We start from the raw sequence: 22,341 nt of genomic DNA on the forward strand, positions 1-22,341 counted from the left end.
TAATATGTTCTGCCTTCCTGCTTTACTTTTTGTTAGTGGGCATTCTTTACTTCCTTAACTGAAGATGTACTTATACTAGCGTGTTACCTTGTTATATGGCTGATTATCTACAAAGCACGCTTTCTGTCTTTCCCATCTTTCATAGCTGAATGCTGATAAAATGTAAATGTTGGTACTTTATATACTCCATTTACTAAAGTTAAGTAATTAGGATCCTATCTGATTTAACTGTACAAAAGCTAGTCGAAATGTCAGATTAGGTTAGGTTGAACTGGCTGGTTAATAAAGAATTCACATAACTGAATGTGTATATACAGTAGAATCGCGAAAAGGTTAACTCTCGAGAAAGTTAAATGCTCAGCTAGTTGACCGAGCTAGAGAGGCCACATAGCGCTCTAAAAAGTTAGGGATCCGTACGAAGTCGAAAATAAAAATGTCGAAACAGAAATGTCGAAATTTTCGATTTTTAAAAATATGGAAATCAAATTTTGCCGAAAGAAAATGCAGAAAAAATTTTTTGTCGAAAAATATAGAAAAATCTGGAAAATGTTGAAAATCTTTTTTGGTTAAAAAATTTCAAAGTATGCACTTTCTTTATTAGGACTTAAATTTTTTTATCTAGTTAACTGAGGTTTTGTATTTTAATTTGAAAAATATTGTAACGAATTTGCTGCAAATCCTCTTATTTGCCTTTTTGCTAAGTTCGTAGCACTAAACTGTTGAATAAAGAACTCCAATATTGAATAATGGAAAAATGGCCTTTAATAAAGTACTTCACAATAACACTTATACTTTGCAACTAGCTGGCTTAATAACCAAACTGATAGCTTAAATGAAACTGACTTTCAAAATAATACTGCTATTGCTCGCTAGATATCGTCTTAATCGAAACTGCTTGACAACTCAAATCAAACTGAATTCCAGCGCCTCTACAATTGTCGCCTTTTATACTCTTTGATTTCAACCTTCGCATCTTCTAGGCGCTTCCAGAATCTACTAGTCCAGCAGCTCTCAAACTTATCAGCTGTAATTACAATTGCACAATTTTATACATCTTCTAGGCGCTCGAGAATCTACTAGTCCAGCAGCTCTCAAACTTCTCAGATGTAACTACAATTGCACAATTTTATAGTTTTTCTCATTGCATACTTATAGGAGTATCTCAGATATGTGCATGTGCTTGAGCATTGACTCTCCGCTGCTCGTATACGTACATGGTACATATGTGTAGACGCAATTATTGTTTCGTTTATGTAGATACATAATGATTGATCTATGGTTGTGAATTCACGTCACTGCTTAGCATAGGCTTAGAGATGGCAGCACTCCTTAGTTTTGCTAATATTCGTAACACTGCCCTCCACCTTCCGATTAGACAAACCACTTTCATTTTGGTTCGTGGTTTACCGATGGTTTGTATGCGGTACACTACATCGTTGATCCGTTTTACACCTTTGTATGGGCCTTCCCAATTACACTGCAGTTTCGGGGACAAACCTTTTTTACGTTGTGGGTTGTATAACAGCACCAAATCTCCTTCCTGAAAACCTTCTGAATTAATAGCTTTATCGTATCTGGCTTTCATCTTGTCACTCATAATCTTTGTTCGTTGCCTTATTAGATCATGTGTTTCTCTTAGCTCTTCTTCCAAATCACTAGTTGATTTCTTGACATTTCTCTCCGCATTGGCATCTATCCCAAACTTCAAATCAGCTGGCAGTCTAAGGTCATTGCCAAAAATAACTTTTGCAGGGGTTTGGCCCGTTGTCTCATGCACTGCTGATCGGTAAGCCATCAAGAATAATGGTATGCGAGTATCCCACTCTTTATAGTACTTGTCTACTACTTTCTTTAAGTGCTCCTCCCAATGTTCTATTGAATCGTTCTACCATACCATCGGATTGAGGATGCAATGCAGTTGTCCGTGTTTTTCGAATGCCCAATGATTTACACATTTCCTGGAACACAGCTGATTCGAAATTCCTGCCTTGGTTAGAATGTAACTCCATTGGTACACCATACCTTGCAACCCAATTGTTTATAAACACTTCTGCTACCGTTTCCGCTTCTTGATTTGGGATTGGGTATACCTCTGGCCATTTGCTGAAATAATCCATAACTACCAGTACATATTTGTTTCCGCCGTTGCTAGTAGGAAATGGACCGGCGACATCCATAGCGATCCTTTCAAATGGCGCACCTGAGTTATATTGCTTCATCTGGCCATGACTTCGGGTTCTGGGCCCTTTCGCTCTGCTGCAAACCTCGCAGTTCGCAATCCACTCAGTGACCGACTGACGGCAACCAACCCAATAGAATCTCTGTTTAATCTTCTCGAGCGTCTTCGTGATTCCAAGATGACCTCCGCTTGGACCATTATGCAGCTCGCTGAGCACGTCAGGAATCCTCTTTCTGGGAACAACTATCAGTTTCTTCTTGCATTTATCATCCTCACTCTCCCATACTCGATGAAGGCAACCGGATATCAATTCTAAACTGTTCCACTGTGCCCAATATGACTTCGCAATGGGACTCTCTGCTGACATCTCTTCTCTGTTTGGCCTTTTGTTTCGTTCGAGCCCTTGCATAACACGTGACAGATCTGTATCATCTAGCTGACACTTTCTTAGCTGTTCCTTGTCCCATTCATCTGTACATGTTATAGTCATTAGCCGGACATCTATAATGTCTTCTTTAGCCTCGGCTTTTGAACAGTGCTTGCATTCCAAACTACATGGTCTTCGTGACAATGCATCGGCATTTCCATGGGTACTACCTTTTCGATGCTCAATGGAAAAGTCATAGCTTTGTAGTCTCTCGATCCACCGTGCCAATTGTCCTTCCGGATTACGGAACTGCAAAAGCCATTTTAAAGCTGCGTGATCTGTCATGACACGGAATCTCTGGCCGTAGGGGTATTTGTGAAAATGTTTAATGCACTCTACCAATGCCAACAGCTCTCTCCGCGTAACGCAGTAGTTCCTCTCTGGTTTTCCAATCGAACGGCTGTAATATGCAACTACCTTCTCCTGTCCATCGACCAGTTGTGATAAAACGCCTCCTATATCATATCCACTCGCATCTGTATCTAGAATAAATGTTGCTCCTGGAATCGGATATGCTAACATTGGGGCAGTGCACAAACGCTCCTTCAATGTTTGGAAAGCCACTTCTTGCTCCTTCTTCCATTCAAAAGCTTTATTTTTTCTTGTAAGCTCATGGAGGCTATGGGCTACGCTGGAAAAATTTGGTACAAATCGGCGGTAATATGTGCACAGCCCAAGGAAACTTTTTAATTCATGTAGGTTCTGTGGTCTAGGCCAATCCTTTACAGCCTCTATCTTCTCGTTCGCAGTGCAGATGCCCTCTGTCGTTACCTTGTGACCCAAATAATTTACTTCCTTTTTAAACAGCGCACACTTTTTGGGACTTAACTTCAGACCAGCGCCAGCTTTTCTATGGAAAACTTCCTCCAAGTTCTTAAGATGTTCATCAAAATTCTTGCCCAATACGATGATGTCGTCCAGGTACTCCAAGCATGTTTTCCAATGTAGTGCTTTCAGTACCTGGTCCATGAGTCTCTCAAAAGTAGCTGGTGCATTACAATGTCCATAAGGCATCACTGTAAATTGCAAAAGACCATCACCGACACTGAAGGCTGTTTTCTCTTTATCTTCCTCCTTCACCTCCACTTGCCAGTAGCCGCTTTTCAAGTCCAGCGTGGAAAACCATTTCGTACCAGATAGCGAGTCCAGAGTGTCGTCAATTCTTGGCAATGGCTAGCTATCCTTTTTCGTTACGTCATTCAACTTCCGGTAGTCCACGCAAAACCTCATTTTTCCATCCTTCTTCTTTACAAGTACTACCGGTGAGTTCCATGGACTAGCTGATGGTTCGATGACGCCGCTGTCGCTCATTTCTTGTATGATTTGACTCACAACTTCCCGCTTCGCCAGTGGAACACTAGGTGGAGCTTGACGGATCGGCCTCGCATCGCCAGTGTCAATTTGATGTTTCACAACATTGGTGCGGCCTGGTGTGGAACCATCCTGATCAAATATGTTCGCATACTTTAGGAGCAGTTGTTTTGCCTTACTCTGATAGGCTTCCTCTAGACCCTGCGTCCATGCCGTGATGTCATTTGAAAGATCAGTATTACTAGATGAAACGTGTTCCTGGAGCTGTTCACAGTTAATGCCAAGAGGCATCTTCCCAAAATAGCTCCTTTAGTCAGTTTGAGTGGTGACTTGAACTCATTGAGTACTCTTACCGGAATACGTCCATCTTATTTTGTCATAGCCAGGGTTTTTCCTACAAGTATGTTCAGTGCTGATTTGTTTGCTGCTTCGACAACCCACAATTTGTTTGTCCCACAATCTCCATCAACCTTTGCCCAGATGACTGCTTCGGATTTTGGTGGTATTTGCTGACTCTCTTCCACCAGCACTCGTTTACTGCTGTAGCCTCTCTCGTAGCCGAAGTTAAGTGGTACATCCATGTTCTTATATCGCATCGTCTTGCTTTGCATGTCGATCTTGATGCCCTGGGCGATTAAGAAGTCCACTCCAATTATGATTTCATCAACAATCTCTGCCACTATAAAATTGTGAACTACCGTGACGTTCCCCATTGGGACTTCACATGATACTTCTCCTAGAACCGTGCTGTCTTCTCCAGTGGCTGTACGCAATCTTGCTCCATGCAATGGTCTTATCTTCTTGTGGACTAAATCCGCTCGAATGATGAAATGAAATGCACCCGTATCTACAGTCAGTAAACGTTCCATTCCATCCACATGTCCTCCGACAGTAAGATTGTTTGACCTTCTTCCAATTTGTGAGATAGAGATTATGGGGCATTAAATTGAGGGAGCCAGCTGTCGCCCCTTGCGGCTGACTCGCTTTAGTTTAACGATTGAGTGGACTTGGAGATTTGCTCATCTCATTCAGCTCTGCGTTTACGGCCACCCACATTGTTGGAGCTATTGGGACCGGTGCTGCAATGTCGTGCAATATGGCCTGGGTTGCCACACTTGAAACATTTAATAACTCCGGCATTTTTCTGTTGTGATCCCTTCAGTGCTTCCAAAATTGTGTCTACCCAATCTGGTCTTTCCACTTCCACACGATGCGCTTTGTATGCTGGTTTACTCAATAGTGAGGCCGTTTCCTGATGCATGTGATACCGTTTCAGCAAATGTCAGCTTTGGGTTTGCGTATGTTGCTCGCTTCGTTTCCACGTCCCGTATGCCATTTATAAAACTCTGGATTTTTACCCTCTCGGTGTATTCCACGGGTGCGTCCGCATTTGCGAGATGAGCCAACCTTTCAACATCCGAGGCAAACTCCTGCAAAGTCTCATTCGCTCTTTGGTGACGGTTTTGCAACTCAATTAATCGCTGCCGACGTCTTCTCAAAGTGGAGCTTAAATACCTGGAATGGAACAGAACCATCAAACGTTGGGGATTTTACCTCCAGAGTAGACGTTGAAGTGATTGAACGGTTCAATTGTAACTCCTGAATCCGATCTTTCAAAGCATCCATCACTTTATCTTGTCGTTCACTAACAGCCTCCACCTGCGATGAGAATTTTGTTTCCTGTGCCTCCAGCTTTGTTGAGATACGCTCTTCTTGTGCTTCGAGCTATAATGTTATGCGTGCCTCTTGTTCTTTTAATTGTTCTGCAATTTGTGACGCCATGTGTTTTCTGTTCTTCCAATTGTGTTTCCATCTTGGATGTTAATACGGTTCTCCTGGGATTCCAGTTGAGATGCCAGTTGTGACGACATGTTGGTAGATATATGTGATGACATTTCTGTTATACGTGCCTTTTGCGCTTCCAGTTGGGATGCCAATTGCGACGACAATGATGCTACTGTCGATGTTTGTGCAGATATTGCAGCCAATATCATGTTCAAGTCTGTGCTGGTAACCGTCTGCGATGTTTCGTTTTTCTCTTCAATTTTTGTTGTCTCCTCGCCATCAAGATGAAAGACATACTCTTCCACATCAATTCCTTCTGCTTTCATTGCCTCTCGTAGCCGTGCCTGAAGTTCGAGTTTAACGCCGCTTGTATTCAATCCACGGCTCTCCAACTCCTTCTTTAGTTGCTGAATCTTCAATTCAATGAACTTTGCCATGTCCTTGTTGTCCTCTGGAATTTATTCAACAATTCCTCTTCTGACACCAATTTGCCTTTTTGCTAAGTTCGTATCACTAAACTGTTGAATAAATAACTCCAATATTGAATAATGGAAAAATGGCCTTTATTAAAGTACTTCACAATAACACTTATACTTTGCAACTAGCTGGCTTAATAACCAAACTGATAGCTTAAATGAAACTGACTTTCAAAATAATACTGCTATTGCTCGCTAGATATCATCTTAATCGAAACTGCTTGATAGCTGAAATCAAACTGAATTCCAGCGGAATGCAGAATTTATGTACCCAGGGCAGAGAATTGCATGCAGAAAATAAAAAGAGTGAGGAGCAACATGCTCAAGGAACCGGCAACGCTGAGTGAAATTGTTATTCCAGAAGATCTAAGAAAAGCGGAAGGTGAAGTTTTTTTGCTATCGGATAAAAGTTTTTTTCAGGAGCGTATTTTAATTTTTGGAAGCATTGATAACCTTAAAGTTTTAGAGAGGTCTTCGGTGTGGCTACGGGGCGGAACTTTTAAAGTTGTTCCAACAATCATGCGACAATTATTTACGATTCATGCACACATAAACGAGCATGTCGTTCCTGTAATTTATTGTCTAATGAGTAGCAAGAGTAAGCAATGTTACGAAGGTTTTTTTTTTTTTTTGAAATTTTTAAGAATCGCTTGCTACAATAATGTGCATCTCTGTCCCGAATATGTTATTTCTGATTTTGAGAAATCAATAATTTCTGTATCAAAGTCATACTTCCCAAGTATTATCAATAAAGGATGCTTTTTCCACTTTTTCTATGGAGAAAAATCTAGAGTGAAAAACTTGCAGCGCTATACGGAAAGAACGAAATATTTTCCCTAAAGTTAAGAATGCTGAAATGTTTAGCTTTCTTAAAGCCGGGGGAGATACCTCTATATTATGATTGCCTCAAAAAGTCAATGAGTAGTAATTGCGTAAATATTTTAAAATGGATGGAAAAAAACTACATTTTCGGGGGTAAGCCAGCTTCATCGTATCCCCCAGCATTTTTGTCAATATATGAGCAAATGGATTTGAAATTCCTAACCACGCAGAACTCGGTTGAAGCTTGGCACAGAAGACTACAGGTTATAGTTGATAAAAACCACGTGGACGTATATAAGCTAGTTGAACATTTAAAATCTGAATATATTGTAGTTAAAAATAAAATAAATCTTATACACGCTCAAAATATTACCGAACACAAAATATCATACCAAAAGAGAAAGGAAAATATTCTTAGAATTCTAGATAAAAAAGAAGAATAGTCTAAAATTGAACTTTTAAAAAACTTAGCATATTATACTTCTCTCACTTAAATATTACTGTTATCATATACATTATACGTATTTTTGTTGTTCCTTTTTTATTTACATACATGAGCCCACTAATGTAACGCTATGTACATAATTTGGCCACAAATATACGAATTTCGAAACATAATTATACGCTTATTTAATGATTATTTAACCTGGTAAGTTAAAATAAATAATAATCGCACACATACACTTTAAGCGCAGCCGCTGTTGGACTTACCCTGGGTTATTTTTATAACCCGGAAAGATGGTCCCTTTCGTATCAGTGCAGGGTTATCTCTCGGTAATTGGTCAATATTTTGACTGAAGCAAAATTTCTACTTTTCGTTTTTGGATTATTGGTGTAAAAAAATTTGGAGATAATGGATTAGTGATAAAGAAGCGAAGAAGAACAGAAAAATGCCAGCTTACATGTTTGGTATATTTTACTTTTCAAGAGACATTTGCGAAGAACAGTTGCACATTTTCATATGTTTTGGCATTTTCAATGATTTTGTTGTAAACACAAACATATATGCAAAAATGTATTTTCTGCAGAAACACTGTGGATAGCGTAGCCCGCGTTGGATCCATCCAGGGCTATTATTTTTTTAACTTGGCCGAAGGTCACTTATGCAATAAGGGGTTTCGTGCAAAAAAATATATATCGGGCCTCCGATTTTTAATCGCCTTGGGGTTACTAATTGGTTTCTTGTGAACATATTTTGACAGAATAAATATCATTTTCCGTCTTTGAATTATTGATTCCCAGGTGAAGAGGCGTTTATATTCATATATTACAATTATCGAAATAATGTAATTAATGATGTGTAAAATTCGCGCGAATTATTACATTATTTCGATTTTTTTTTCGACATTTTCTTTTTCGACATTTTTATTTTTCGGGACTTTCGGTTTTCGACATTTTTATTTTCGACATATCGTATCAGACCCAAAAAGTTAACTATTGGTTAACTTTTCTGAGCTTTTTTCAAATTCAACCGTTTGTTTGGCAATAAAAAAACCTGCGGGTATTCCCCTATTTCTCTGTTATTGTCAAAGGTGGGTGGTGTTGATGTCGGCATTGACGACATTGAAAATTGGAACGACGTCCAAATTACGGAAGATGACGAAGATTGCAAAGCGTCCAATAATGATAACGAAGAATCAGCTATCGAGCAAGATATGCAACAACAGAAAGTGAGTTTTTCGGAAGCAGTTGGATGCATCAATACCTTGATAAAGTAGTAAATATCCGGGCGAAAATTGTCAAAAGCTATTACACAAAAGAAAAAAACAAACAAGTCTCGACTGCTTCTTTAAACCAGCTGTTACAAATTAAGAAGCACATATCGACGTTCCATACGAAAAGTAGCACTTACAAAATTTTTTTCATAGGATTTCTTTGAAAAAAAATTTTTAAGTCATGTTTGAACTATATGGTTGGCTCATCTTTGCAAAAACAAAATATTTTAGTTCAGATTGTCAAAATCTGCGTGTTGGTGTTATGCGAATGGAATGGAATGAAAACATAAAACTTAGCAGTTTTTGTATGTTGTAAGAACATGTTGCCAATGTGTTGGTTGCATTTTGAGTTTGCCATCTCCTTTTGACAATCCCATCGACCATGCAATGACAAAAATAAAATCAGCTGATGAGATGAGCCAACCATATAATTGAGCAATGTTTTAAAGTGTTACTTTTCGTATGGCACGTCGATATTTACAATGTCAATAAATAAATATGTATGTTCTGTGAACTTGAAATCAGCCAGTACAAATTAAATCTAGGTTTATGCTCTGTAATGATTAAAACTAAGTCATTTAAATAAATTCAATGTGTTATATCCCAAAAACTATGTTCACTAGTGAATTTTTTCAAATTTGAAAACGGCTTGGAAAAGTTAATATTTCGAAAAAGCAAACTACCCTTGGGACATTTTGGTTAACTTTTTCGCGATTCTACTGTACTTAGTGTGTACGAGGACTTATTTTGAAGAATAACTCCGTCCTCTTGGCAAATACTAAAAGTTTTCTGGCGTCTGGCTTAATTGCCGTCCCGATATCCAGCAGCCCTGTCGCCCCAAGTAACTAGAGCCTTGAACTTGCGAGCGCAGGGCACGAACACCGAACGTCCTCAAAACTTGCTCCCTTTACCGCCTTTGTTGTAGCAATGCTCGCCCCACCAAATAGCCGGGACCGATTACAAATTGTCATCAATATCCTCTAACGGGAGTCCAAGGAAACTTGCCGTTTCAACAGGGGTGGACCATAAGGAAAGGGGTGTTAGAGGCGTTGGTTCCACATTACAATTAAAGAGATGGTTGGTGGCATGTGGGGACACATTGCAAGCGGGGCATACATTTTGTATGTGGGGGTTGATTCTGGATAGGTAAGAGTTTAACCTGTTACAGTATCCAGAACGAAGGTGAGCAAGAGTGACACGCGTTTCCCTGGGGAGTATGCGTTCCTCTTCTGCGAGTTTTGGATAATTTTCCTTAAGTACAGGATTCACCGGGCAATTCCCGGCATAAAGGTCCGACGCCTGTTTATGGAGTTCACCAAGGACCTGCTTGTGTTTTTCCCTTCATACGGCTGGGTCCTCAGGTGCCGTGTTTCCTCAAAATGCTTACGGAGATGACTCCTTAAGCCCCTAGGCGGTGCTGGTTCATCAATCAGATGTCTGTTGGGATGCCCAGGTTTATGGGTATTCAACAGGAACTGTTTGGTCAGCATCTCATTTCTCTCCCTGATGGGGAGTATTCTCGCCTCATTATGCAGATGGTGTTCTGGGGACATAAGAAGACAGCCCGTGGCGATTCTGAGAGCAGTATTTTGGCGGGCCTGTAGTTTCTTCCAGTGGGTAGTTTTTAGGCTTGGCGACCATATGGGTGACGCGTAGCACGTAATCGGCTGGCTAATTGCTTTGTATGTAGTCATGAGCGTTTCTTTATCTTTTCCCCAGGTACTGCCAGCGAGGGATTGGAGGATTTTGTTACGGCTCTGAATTCTTGGAACAATTGCGGCTGCGTGCTCACCAAAATATAGATCCTGATCAAACGTCACACCCAAGATTTTGGGGTGTAGGACAGTCGGTAGCGTAGTGCCATCGACGTGGATGTTCAAAATGGTCGACATTTGGGACGTCCATGTTGTAAATAAGATCGCGGAAGATTTAGTCGGTGATAATGCCAGGTTTCGTGAAGCGAAAAAACTGTAGAGATCAGGGAGGTAGCCGTTTATTTTATTGCATAGCGCATCGATCTTTGGGCCTGGGCCTGTGGCCATTATTGTGCAGTCATCGGCGTAGGAAACGATTGTGACTCCTTCCGGTGGTGAAGGTAGCTTAGATATGTAGAAATTAAACAAAAGTGGGGATAGGACACCACCCTGTGGCACCCCTTGTTTAATTCTCCTTGGTTTTGATGTTTCGTTTCTAAATTGCACCGATGCCTGCCGACCACCCAGATAATTTGCGGTCCACCTTTTAAGACATGGGGGAAGGGTAGACCCTTCCAGGTCTTGCAGTAACGAGCCATGGTTGACCGTATCAAAAGCTTTTGATAGGTCTAGCGCTACGAGTACTGTTCTATGGTGGGGGTATTGATTTAAACCGCAATTTATCTGGGTGCTAATGGCATTTAGCGCGGTGGTAGTGCTATGGAGTTTTCTGAAGCCATTCTGATGAGGGGCTAGCTGCAAATTTGCTTGGAAATAAGGGAGCAAAATGGCTTCAAGTCATACCGCCTTCGCGACATCTGCTGGTACTGACGAGGTCAGAAGGCCGTGTTCAGTTAGAATGCGCATCGTGAGTCATTAGTCTTCTCTCTTTAGAGATATGAGCAACTATGTGAGTCCAAGATCATAGGATTTGCATATGATCTTAGAAATTCGCGCTTCTGTCCACTCCTTTCTGACTTGATATTATCATAGCTCTGAGATCATACATAGGTCCTGTCACTTTTGATTTCTCCCAAACGGATTGGGACGTCTTCGGTCGATTCATAGAGTGCTGCATGTGTATGATACATTCATACTTGTAACAGGATTCCCCTCGCGTAGGTGAGGTTGCGGAAGCTTTGAAGCTATAAAGCTTTGTATTGCGCTTATCAACCCCTCGAATCCCTCCCTTTACCTACTCATCGGCTTTTTATCCATTTCAGATATGAGCAACTCTTGCCTTTTCACTTCAACATTCTATGTCCGCAGAGAAATTTTTCCACGAAATCCATCAAAAAGAAAAATAAATTTTACAAATTGAAGAAAAAGTACGCCAATTGTAATTCGAAAATAAATTTGGGAGTTTAAAAATTTTAACGCGATGGAAGCCTAATATATGTATGTATATAAAAATATTGACTACAGCGCTAAAACTGGGAGAGTTCTTAATCAACTTGTTTAGGGCCAAAATAATGTATCACCTACATACATATGTATATTCAATTTATTTAATAATTTGAAGTAGTAGTAGTATATTTATTTTCAACCATTCAAAAGATCATACATTTGTAAGATAATGAATAAACATTGAAGACTTAAAAATAGTTTAAAATAAATTAAAATTATGGCAGTAACAAACGTGTTGAGTGCCACACTATAACTGACTAAACTTATTTGACATAACGAGCTTACGAAAATTCATTTAAAATAAGATCTCTATACTTTAGGCTGGCTTGCAGATAAAAAAAAATAACATAATCTCTACCACACTTGCCAGGTCCAAAACTTTTTCACCAAAACTACCAACCGGTAAACATTGTAGGCTGGGCAAACACCGATAAAGTGGTGAACACTTTCATCATCGCCTAGGCTACAAACTGGACATATTGCAGTTGTTACGTTCTTGAAAGATCTCGCACTAAGGTTCAAGAGACCACCTCTCGCACGGAGAATTAAGCTAATGGCATACGCTGAATGTTCATCGTCAAAATATGTAACGCTCACGGGAGCCAAGTTAGGGGTAAAGATCATGTGTGGTAGAGACTTGAGCACGATGCACATTTATCGACTAGCTTAATAAGCAAGAAAGAAGTGGTCTTTAAGAAAAGCAGGAGAATAGTCGGTTAGTGGTTCTAAGCCCGCGCTGAGTGATAGCTGTTTCCAATTTTTAACCCAGGGTGCATCTTACCGTATGCTTTCCTCAGCAAGTATACGTGGGAGCCTGTTCGAAGGTAAACTAAGACAACGTACTATAAATAACATGTGCGCCCGAAGTGTGTGGAAGAACTGGGGAACTATACCCGTTTCTAAATGCAACATATAGTTAGGTGTCTTTGCAGGCAGGAAAATAAGCTTCTTTATGAATAAACGTAAGAGTTTTTCTACCTGTTCATGATGGTCCCCACCCCATGCCTGCGCTCCATAAAACATAATTGATCTTGCGGCACCATCAAAGATTTTGATTTTTTTCGAAATACAGATTCGAGGGTTATTTAAATAACTCAACCATGTAGCGCATATTGCGGCTTTTGCATCGCCAATTTATTTTAAACTATTTTTAAGTCTTTAATGTTTATTCATTATCTTACAAATATATGATCTTTTGAATGGTTGAAAATACGCAAACAGAATACAACGATAAAGTTTTGAGAAAAACTTCCGAGATAGCAGGTGCGTTTAATAGCTATTTTATAAACACAACAAATACGCCAGAAAATGTTTAGTACTTCTCGGAACTGAAATAATGTACTCTTTTGAGAAACATGTCCTAGTAACCATCGCCGTTTGTAAACTTACAATTTTTCTCTAATATCAATTACAAAAACCATTGTATAAAGCAATATGAGCAAAGCTCGCTAATTAAATACATATGATCATATTGATATAATAGTAACAGTGGAATTATTAAAAACAAATACTGTAAAAATCCGAACAAATGTTACTAAGCTTTCAAAAGCGCGCCTAAAAATCATATCCACACCATTAGGAATAAACTACATACAGAGTGTATGTGCCTACATGGTGATCAAAAGGAATATAAACAAAAAGGCAACTCTTAGAGACCAATTGTACAGCGAACAACGGAGATTCAACGCTCAGCTCCCGAAAAGCTAGCTGATGAAGAAGTGAAATTCAGAAACATGTCCTAGTAACCATCGCCGTTTGTAAACTTACAATTTTTCTCTAATATCAATTATAAAAATAAGCTATTTTGTCCCACAACAACACTGGCTTTTTTGAGAAAAATTGTATTATATAAAACTTCGTTGTCAATTAAGAAAAAAAATTATAACCTAAGAAACCAGTGATTAGTGAATTCTTCCGAATTTTCACGTAAGAACTAAACTACGACCTGTTTAAGTCAATTCGAATAACAGACTCGGATAAAGCGCATCAAAATGCATAGGAATCCGTGTGTCGCCTTACCAGATCCGCCAACTTGTTTTTTGTAAGGGGACAATTTATCACTTTTAATTCTAATTCTTGATCTCTTATTACAGCTATTATATAAAGCATAAAAAAGGCATACCATTGAAATAAGAAAAGAAGGCATCGTTTTTACTTTTTTATTCAACAAATAAAAAAATGTAATAGAAAGAGCACAATTTCCTACTTCGGCAGCTAGTATCTATGCCTTGAAGGTTAAACGTAAAATAATTTTTTTGCTCTCTACAAAAAAAAATTTGTTTGGTCATACATATACCCAGAAAGTCATTCTTTGTTTTTAGTGTTGTTTAGCGTGTACCTATATTTTTATTTACAGCCCGGTTGCCCTTCATAGTCCCGACGTTCAGATTCCCGACAAGTCATAAACTTAATAGTTTTGCGAAATTCCAACAAGGCACAACAAAAACAAACCAAACTAGAGCCATAAGAAAATCGGTCTATTGGTCGAGATTTGGCTGTGTCTGTATTATGTATTTCGGGACTCCGAATTCGGAATTGTATAAGTCGGGATAATGCCTCGTACTTTGGTATTTCAGTGTATAATTAGTTTTGATAATAATCGTTTTTTTTTATTTCAAACTTATTTTAAAGTACTACTCAGCAGACATTTGGAGTCAAAGTGATTCAAAAACAAGTAAGGAAGGCTAAGTTCGGGTGTAACCGAACATTACATACTCAGCTGAGAACTTTGGAGACAAAATTGTATTTTTCATGGATACATACAAATGGTAATACTAAAAAGTGGAACAACTTGCCTTTGCTATCTTTCTTAAGCTATCAATTTGTTTTATTTGAATATATATTTTTCTTTAATATGAAAATTTGGTTAAATTTAAACGCATTTCTTTATCATTTTCTTTTTAAACCACCCCTGGAATATTTTCGAAGCGCTCTTAATTATGAATCCGATAATAGTCCGAAACTGTAGACCAAGGGTTACTTTTTTTGGAACGATTTTCCTTCATCCTTTGTCAAATAAGGGAAAATGACGATGTAGGAAAATGAACCCAGGGTAACACTGGAATGTGTTTATATGACATGGGTATCAAATGAAAGGTATTAAAGAGTATTTTAAAAGGGAGTGGGCCTTAGTTGTATATGTGAAGGCGTTTTCGAGATATCGAACAAAATTTGGGCCCGGGTGACCCAGAACATTATCTGTCGGGTACCGCTAATTTATTTATATATGTAATACCAAGAACAGTATTCCTGCCATGATTCCAAGGGCTTTTAATTTCGTCCTGCAGAACTTTTCATTTTCTTCTAATTAATATGGTAGGTGTCACACCCATTTTACAAAGTTTTTTCTAAAGTTATATTTTGCGTCAAAAAACCAATCCAATCACCATGTTTCATCCCTTGTTTCGTATTTGGTATACAATTATGGCATTTTGTATCATTTTTTCGAAACATTCGATATCGAAAAAGTAGACGTGGTCATAGTCGGATTTCGCCCATTTTTAATACAAAGATAAAGTAAGTTCAGATAAGTACGTGAACTAAGTTTAGTAAAGATATATCGATTTTTCGACTGGTCGACTGTGTATAAAAACTGGGCGTGGCTTGAACCGATTTCGCTCATTTCCACAGAAAACAGTTATCGTCATAGAAGCTATGCCCTTACCAAATTTCACAAGGATTGGTGAATTTTTGTTCGACTTATGGCATTGAAAGTATTCTAGACAAATTAAATGAAAAAGGGCGGAGCCACGCCCATTTTGAAATTCCCTTTTATTTTTGTATTTTGCTGCACCATATCATTACCGGAGTTGAATGTTGACATAATTTACTTATATAGTGTAAAGATATTCAATTTTTTGTTAAAATTTAACTTTAATTTTTTTTAAGTGGGCGTGTTCGTCATCCGATTTTGCTAATTTTTATTTAGAACACATATAGTAATAGGAGTAAAGTTCCTGCCAAATTTCATAATGATATCTTCAACGACTGCCAAATTACAGCTTGCAAAACTTTTAAATTACCTTCTTTTAAAAGTGGCAGTGCCACGCTCATTGTCCAAAATTTTACTAATTTTCTATTCTGCGTCATAAGGTAAACTTACCTACCAAGTTTCATCGCTTTATCCGTCTTTGGTAATGAATTATCGTACTTTTTCGGTTTTTCGAAATTTTAAATATCGAAAAAGTGGGCGTGGTTATAGTCCGATTTCGTTAATTTTAAATAGCGATCTGGGATGAGTGCCCAGGAACTTACATACCAAATTTCATTAAAATACCTCAAAATTTACTCAAGTTATCGTGTTCACGGACAGACGGACGGACGGACGGACATGGCTAAATGAATTTCTTTTTTCGCACAGATCATTTTGATATATAGAAGTCTATATCTATCTCGATTAGTTTATGCCGTTACGGGGTACCGTTGTAGGGTCTATATTTAGTTGTTTACTTTATTTATGTTAATACTTTAACTTGTTTTCTACTTGTAATGTTTCCATATTTAAAAATAATTTTGTTACCTTTTTAAAATGAAAATTTTTGAATCAATCAAAAAGAAATATTATAAAATAAACATATATGTAATACTCCTATATTGCTAATAGAAAATGCTCGTAATGTGTTCTGAATTCGAAATCAAAACAAGACAGCCTATAAAAAGAGGTTTGTTCTCCAATGATGACAGAGCTTTGACACTCCCGAGTTGAAAAATTTGGCCGGGTTGCTTTTACGATGTAAGGAAAATGGGGAATAATTCAATCCCGAAAATTGTAGTAGCAAAGTACCTTTAGTAGTATATTAGAAGTGATTATAAATTAGCAAATGCCAACAGGTTTTAGGGGATATAAATCAATTTCTACTGAATTTATAAATAGTTATGTTAGCTGGGCCATTCTTTCAGAATTTGTTTGAAGAATGCTGTACGTTAGAATTTTATTCAAAAATACTCTATCTCAAAATTTATTTCAAAAACTCCCCATATGAGCATAAGTTCAATGTATTTTGACATAAGAGGGAGTTAATGAAAGGCATTCTGACATAACACGTTCTTCAATTTAAGGCGTGTTTGTGACAAATCCTGAAATGGGAAATTTTTGAAAAATATTTTGAGATAGGACGTTTTTGAACAGGCGGCCGACATGGGGTGATACTGTACTTAGAAGCCGCAATGAACTGACAAAAAAAATAAAAGAAAATTGCTCATTGTCTTAGGCTGGGGTTTTCAGTGTGAGTTTAAACTCCAGTTAAAGTTGACTAGAGTTTAACCTTGCCACTTTGTTCTATAACAACAAATTTTGCTGCTAATCTCAGCTTAAGCGGTCGAAGTGGCAGGGTTAAACTCTAGTCAACTTTAACTGGAGTTTAAACTCGCACTGAAAAGACGGGGCTTAGAATTTTATATGCCGGCCCTGACTTTGACAGAAGAGTTAACTTTTGTGCGGTACTGCTACACAGGGAGTATTCACCTCTTTATTCTGAAATATCGTTTCCGTTAAGTATTCATGGAAGTGTTTCGGATAAACCGTTAATTTAGAATACTTGGAACACGTTCGTTTTATACTCCCTCACGAAGCCCGAATATATCAAATAAATGTATACTTAATGTTCCAAATATAAACCCATTCCCCAAATTCTTAAATGGAGATGAATGTTCCGAACATACGGAATGAAAAAGTTAACATGCTCAATGAATACATTTGGCATCTCCATTATTTAATAATGACATTTTTACGTGAATCGATTTACTAGTCGAGTTTTTGGCGTTGAACAATGAATTATGAATTGATTTAGGTTTCGTATGTTCATAGGTTTACGAAAGTGTGCGTACTTTTCATAAAACCTATGTTCAGCCACACTAATAGATCATGACATAGTTAATAAATTCAACCTAAAATTAAAGAAAATGTTCTTAGGAACTATGGAATTTAGTACTTATCGGGTATTTCTAAACTGATTGCTTCCTATTTCTACTACTAATATTTTTCGAAAAATCGCAAAGAAACATCACAGTTAACGGATGTCAATTCGATTTGGGAGCAAAATGGATGCAAATGTCAAAAAATGTGTCCGTCGAGCAAACCTCCTGTGATTGAATCATGAAATTTAGGTACATTCGGTTATTGAATACAAAAACAAAAACGTTTGAACATCAATATATCCGCACTCTGATGTTTGGGAATGTAACTAGCCTTTTGTAGAAATATAGGAGTATTACATATATGGAAATAAATGAATTTGGTTAAATTACGATTCAAACAAATAAATAGAAACATTTTTAAAATAAATAGTTTTTATCTAAACTATATTGGCGATCCTGATTTAAAACACCAATTAACAAACAAACATTTTTTCTTCAACAACCAACATTAACATATTAACGTCAAATTTGCCACCTGAGAAAGCATCGATCAAGACAAATATTTTGGCCAAAAAAACCAACTATATTAATTTCCAAAAAAGAAATTTTCAAATTAAGAACAAACTTTAAAAGTGCATCTATGTATGTTTAAATCTATTATATCATTTTAAAATTTTGTGTGTTCTCTGAAAACTTAAAATTCATTGCAAAATAATTAAAATTAACAACTTTCTGACTACATTCAAATTTACATTTTATCGTTCGAAATCTTCGTGCCAATTTTTATACTCATTTAATATAACATAATTAACTTAAAGAGACATTTTATCAACTCATTTGAAGTTTATGCTATGCAACAATTAACAAATGAAATTTAAATGTCAACCAACTATTGATGACTCAACATTATAAAATCATATAATAAATTAAAGCCGTTGCAGCATCACTGAAGATACTTCAACAACAACAACCCAATCATTGCAATATCTACAACAACAATCAAAATTTTAAACTAAAATTACTTGGAAGTCCGCAGCAAGTTATTTAGTCATTTTTTTTATATATGTATACGATACATATTATATCAATATTTAACTTTTTAACTATATATTTACAAATTAAAAAAAAAAACAAGTAAAGGTGTCTAAGTCCGGGTGTAACCGAACATTATATACTCAGCGTGAGCTTCAATTGTTTATCGTTTCATTTCAGATAAATTACTTTTCTACATAACACGTGGCACCGCCCGTTTAAGAGAAAAATGTCTCCCCATTTCCTCTTACAATAAAACTTGATAAGTGAAATATCATTGATTCAAAACTATTTTTTGCTAAGTTATAGCTTACTATTCTACTCTACGACCCTTTTAAACTTCTTTTATATCTAAGTTGCCGTGGTCTTTAACCGATCCCGTCCATTTTACTAGAAATATTTTCTGCTATAAGGAAAATATGTGTACACAATTTCATTACGATATGTTAATTTTTTTCGAGTTATGGCTCCCGAAACATAGAAAATTGCTTAGTCATAAAAGGGTCGGTGCCACGCCCATTTAAAAAAAAATTGTTCAAACTTTTATCAAGAGTCTCAATATCAGTCCACAAGTCAAATCTCAACATTCTAGGTGTATTATTTACTAAATAATCAGGTTTTTTGCGTTTTCCAAAATGTTATATATATAAAAATAGGGCGTGGTTATCATCCGATTTCGCTCATTTTCAATACCAATCTATTCTGGGTCCAGATAAGCTCGTGTACCATATTTGGTGAAGATATCTCAATATTTACTCAAGTTATCGTGTTAACGGACAGACGGACGGACGGACGGACATGGCGCAATCAAATTTTTTTCGATACTGATGACTTTGATATATGGAAGTCTATATCTTTCTCGATTCCTTTATAGCTGTACAACCAACCGTTATCCAAAGTTAATATACTCTGTGTGCAAAGCACGCGGAGTATAAATGTAATTTTGTTACCTTTTTAAAGTGAAAATTTTTGAATCAATCAAAAAAATAATAAAAATTTATAAAATAAATAAATTTTGTTAAATTAAGATTCAAACAAATAAATAGAAATATTTTTAAAATAAATAGTTTTTATCTAAACTATAACTGTTATGCGAACAAAATTAATATACTCTGTGAGCTCTGCTCAGCTGAGTATAATAATTCGGATGGTTTACGCTCATTGTGAGATCATATATCAGTTTAGAATTAATGTGTTTCCCTTCTTGCGATGGTCGTCCAATATGAGCTTAATTTCGTACATCATAGGAGCCTAAATAAGAGTCCGATATGACTTCTAAAATGCTCATTTATGGTTTTTATGAACTTGTTGTTGTTGTTGTAGCAGTGCTTCGCCCCATCCAATAGGTCTGACCGATCACAAATTGTCATCAATACCCCCTAACGGGAGTCCAATTGGTGTTGCTGTTTCAACAGGGGTCGACCATAATAGGCCTTGGTTCCACATTACAATTAAAGATACATTTTGTATGTCGGGGTTGATTCTGGATAGGTAATAGTTTAACCTGTTACAGTATCCAGATCGAAGTTGAGCTAGAGTGACTCGCGTTTCCTTGGGGAGTGTGCGCTCCTCTTCCGCAAGTTTTGGGTACTGTTCTTTTTTTATGAGCTCTTATTTTATGCCTCCTACTTGACCTATTTATAAACCCTCAAACATTTCCGGATCGCTCAAACATTTTGGACTCAAAGAGAGAACAAAATAGGTAAAACATAGCTCCAATTCATAGCATTAATATTGATGTAGCATGAATACATTTCAAACTGGTAAAATTCTGTTTGAAATTAAATAAAATGAAATTTCCTTTCGTAGTCGCTTTGTGTTAGTTATAATCTTGTCATAAGGCTCATAATTTTAATCATTTAGGAGTCATGTAGGAGTCTTTTGTGATAAAATGTTTGAAGGGTAGGTGCATGCATAATGGGACATTGTTTTATATCATTACTTTTCATCACGGCGGCCGCCGTGGTATGGTGATAGCGAGCTCCGCCCACCACACCGAAGATCCTGGGTTCAAGCGGAATGTGGAAACCATTTTTTTCAATTAGAGAACATTTCCTGAATGGCGTCGCCCCTCGACAGTGATTTGACAAAACATCCGATTGTACTTCTGTCATAAAAAGCTTATCAGTGAAAATTCATCTGCCTTGCAGATTCCGTTCGGAGTCTGCATAAAACATGTGGGTCCCGTTCCGCCAATTTGTATGGAAAATTAAAAGGGCCGCGACCAGGGCCGTAGAGAGAAAATCCGGGCCCGGGACTAAACAACTTACGGGCCCCCTATAAAAAATCCACTAATACATTTGATAAACTTGAATTGACGTCTCATTCATGAAACATTATTGATGGATTACATCAAAAAAAAATTTTGCCACATCAACTAAATAATTTTAGGACTAAGAGCTGACAATAAAATTAACATAGAATATTTACTATTTATACTATTTTATCGTAACGTAGAAATAAAATTCTCTTTTAACAGCCACATATTGTTTCAATAATCTTTTCTAGTTATTTGGTAACATTTTAATACATTTCTGATAAATTTAATGATGATTATAAATTTTAATTATTCAATATAGAAAGTTGGGATATCAAAGAGTGGCTTTACTTGCTTTTTTCGCCGCAAAATTTTTATAATAATATCAAAATTTAACTGTCTTGCCAAAACGGCTTCAACACAAAGCGTGGCAAGTCCTGAAACTCGCTCTTGAGATGAACACTATCTATGAAAGTTTTTGATTCTTGAAAGGACGCTGAAGGAACGTTCTGCACTAGCCACACTGACAGGTATAGTGCAAAAGATACGTAAAGCAACACAAATGTTGGGAAAAATCGTATACAGATTTTGAACATATGTAGATGGCATTTAGCAATTCCAATGGTGACAGATCTTTATCAAAATTTGCTTCGTAAATGTGTTTCAAGTGAAATATTTCGCATTCTAAGCTTTGAGAAATGTCCGACTTGTATTTTTCGACAAATTTTGTTGCGCTCGCCCGAACCGTGTCTTCAAATTGCCACAAAAGGGAAAACGTCTCGCTCAAATTTCTAATACCTGCAAATCGTTCAGTAATGCCAGTGATTACCGAATCAACGATCACCAGGAATGTATTGTTTTTAAAATCAGACTCTGAATCATCCGTAATCATCTCATTTAAATTATCTTCAGAACGTCTTTTGAGTTTTCTCTTTCGATTGTCCGGAAACTTTGGCGAGATGTTCAATTGAATAGCAACTGTTTTGAATTCGTTTCAAATTGTTTTCCATTGGTTCCCGATCAACTTCAAATCAGCTAATAAGGCATCTAGATGTCGGACCTCAACATCTATGGTGGCGTCTCTAGCTTGGAGGACCACGTTTCTTTCATTAATGGTAGTCAGTATTTTGAACCAAATTGAGGACAGCAAGATATATTCGAACTTGTTGATGTACTTGAGAATGCCGGTAACATCGCCGTATGTCAAATTTGGCTTTTGGCTGAAAGCCTATGAAGAGAGCATTCGAGTTTTTGTCGAGAATGTGACGTAGTGCTCCGTTGTAAGCTCATTTCATATTGGCGCCGTTATCGTACCCTTGTGCACGACAATCTTCAATCAAGTATGGCAAATTAGATCAGCAATTTTCTGACCAGTTTTTT

General features: G+C 37.2%; 1 protein-coding gene across 10 annotated transcripts in view; it reads right to left on the reverse strand.

Annotated features, from left to right (window-relative positions):
• rno (rhinoceros) overlaps positions 1-22,341 on the reverse strand; it is an 83,873-nt gene that overhangs the window by 14,247 nt on the left and 47,285 nt on the right. The gene's annotated exons all lie outside the window — the stretch shown is intronic.

The sequence above is a fragment of the Eurosta solidaginis genome, chromosome 5, assembly GCF_040869045.1.
Source record: "Eurosta solidaginis isolate ZX-2024a chromosome 5, ASM4086904v1, whole genome shotgun sequence".
NCBI lineage: Eukaryota > Metazoa > Arthropoda > Insecta > Diptera > Tephritidae > Eurosta > Eurosta solidaginis.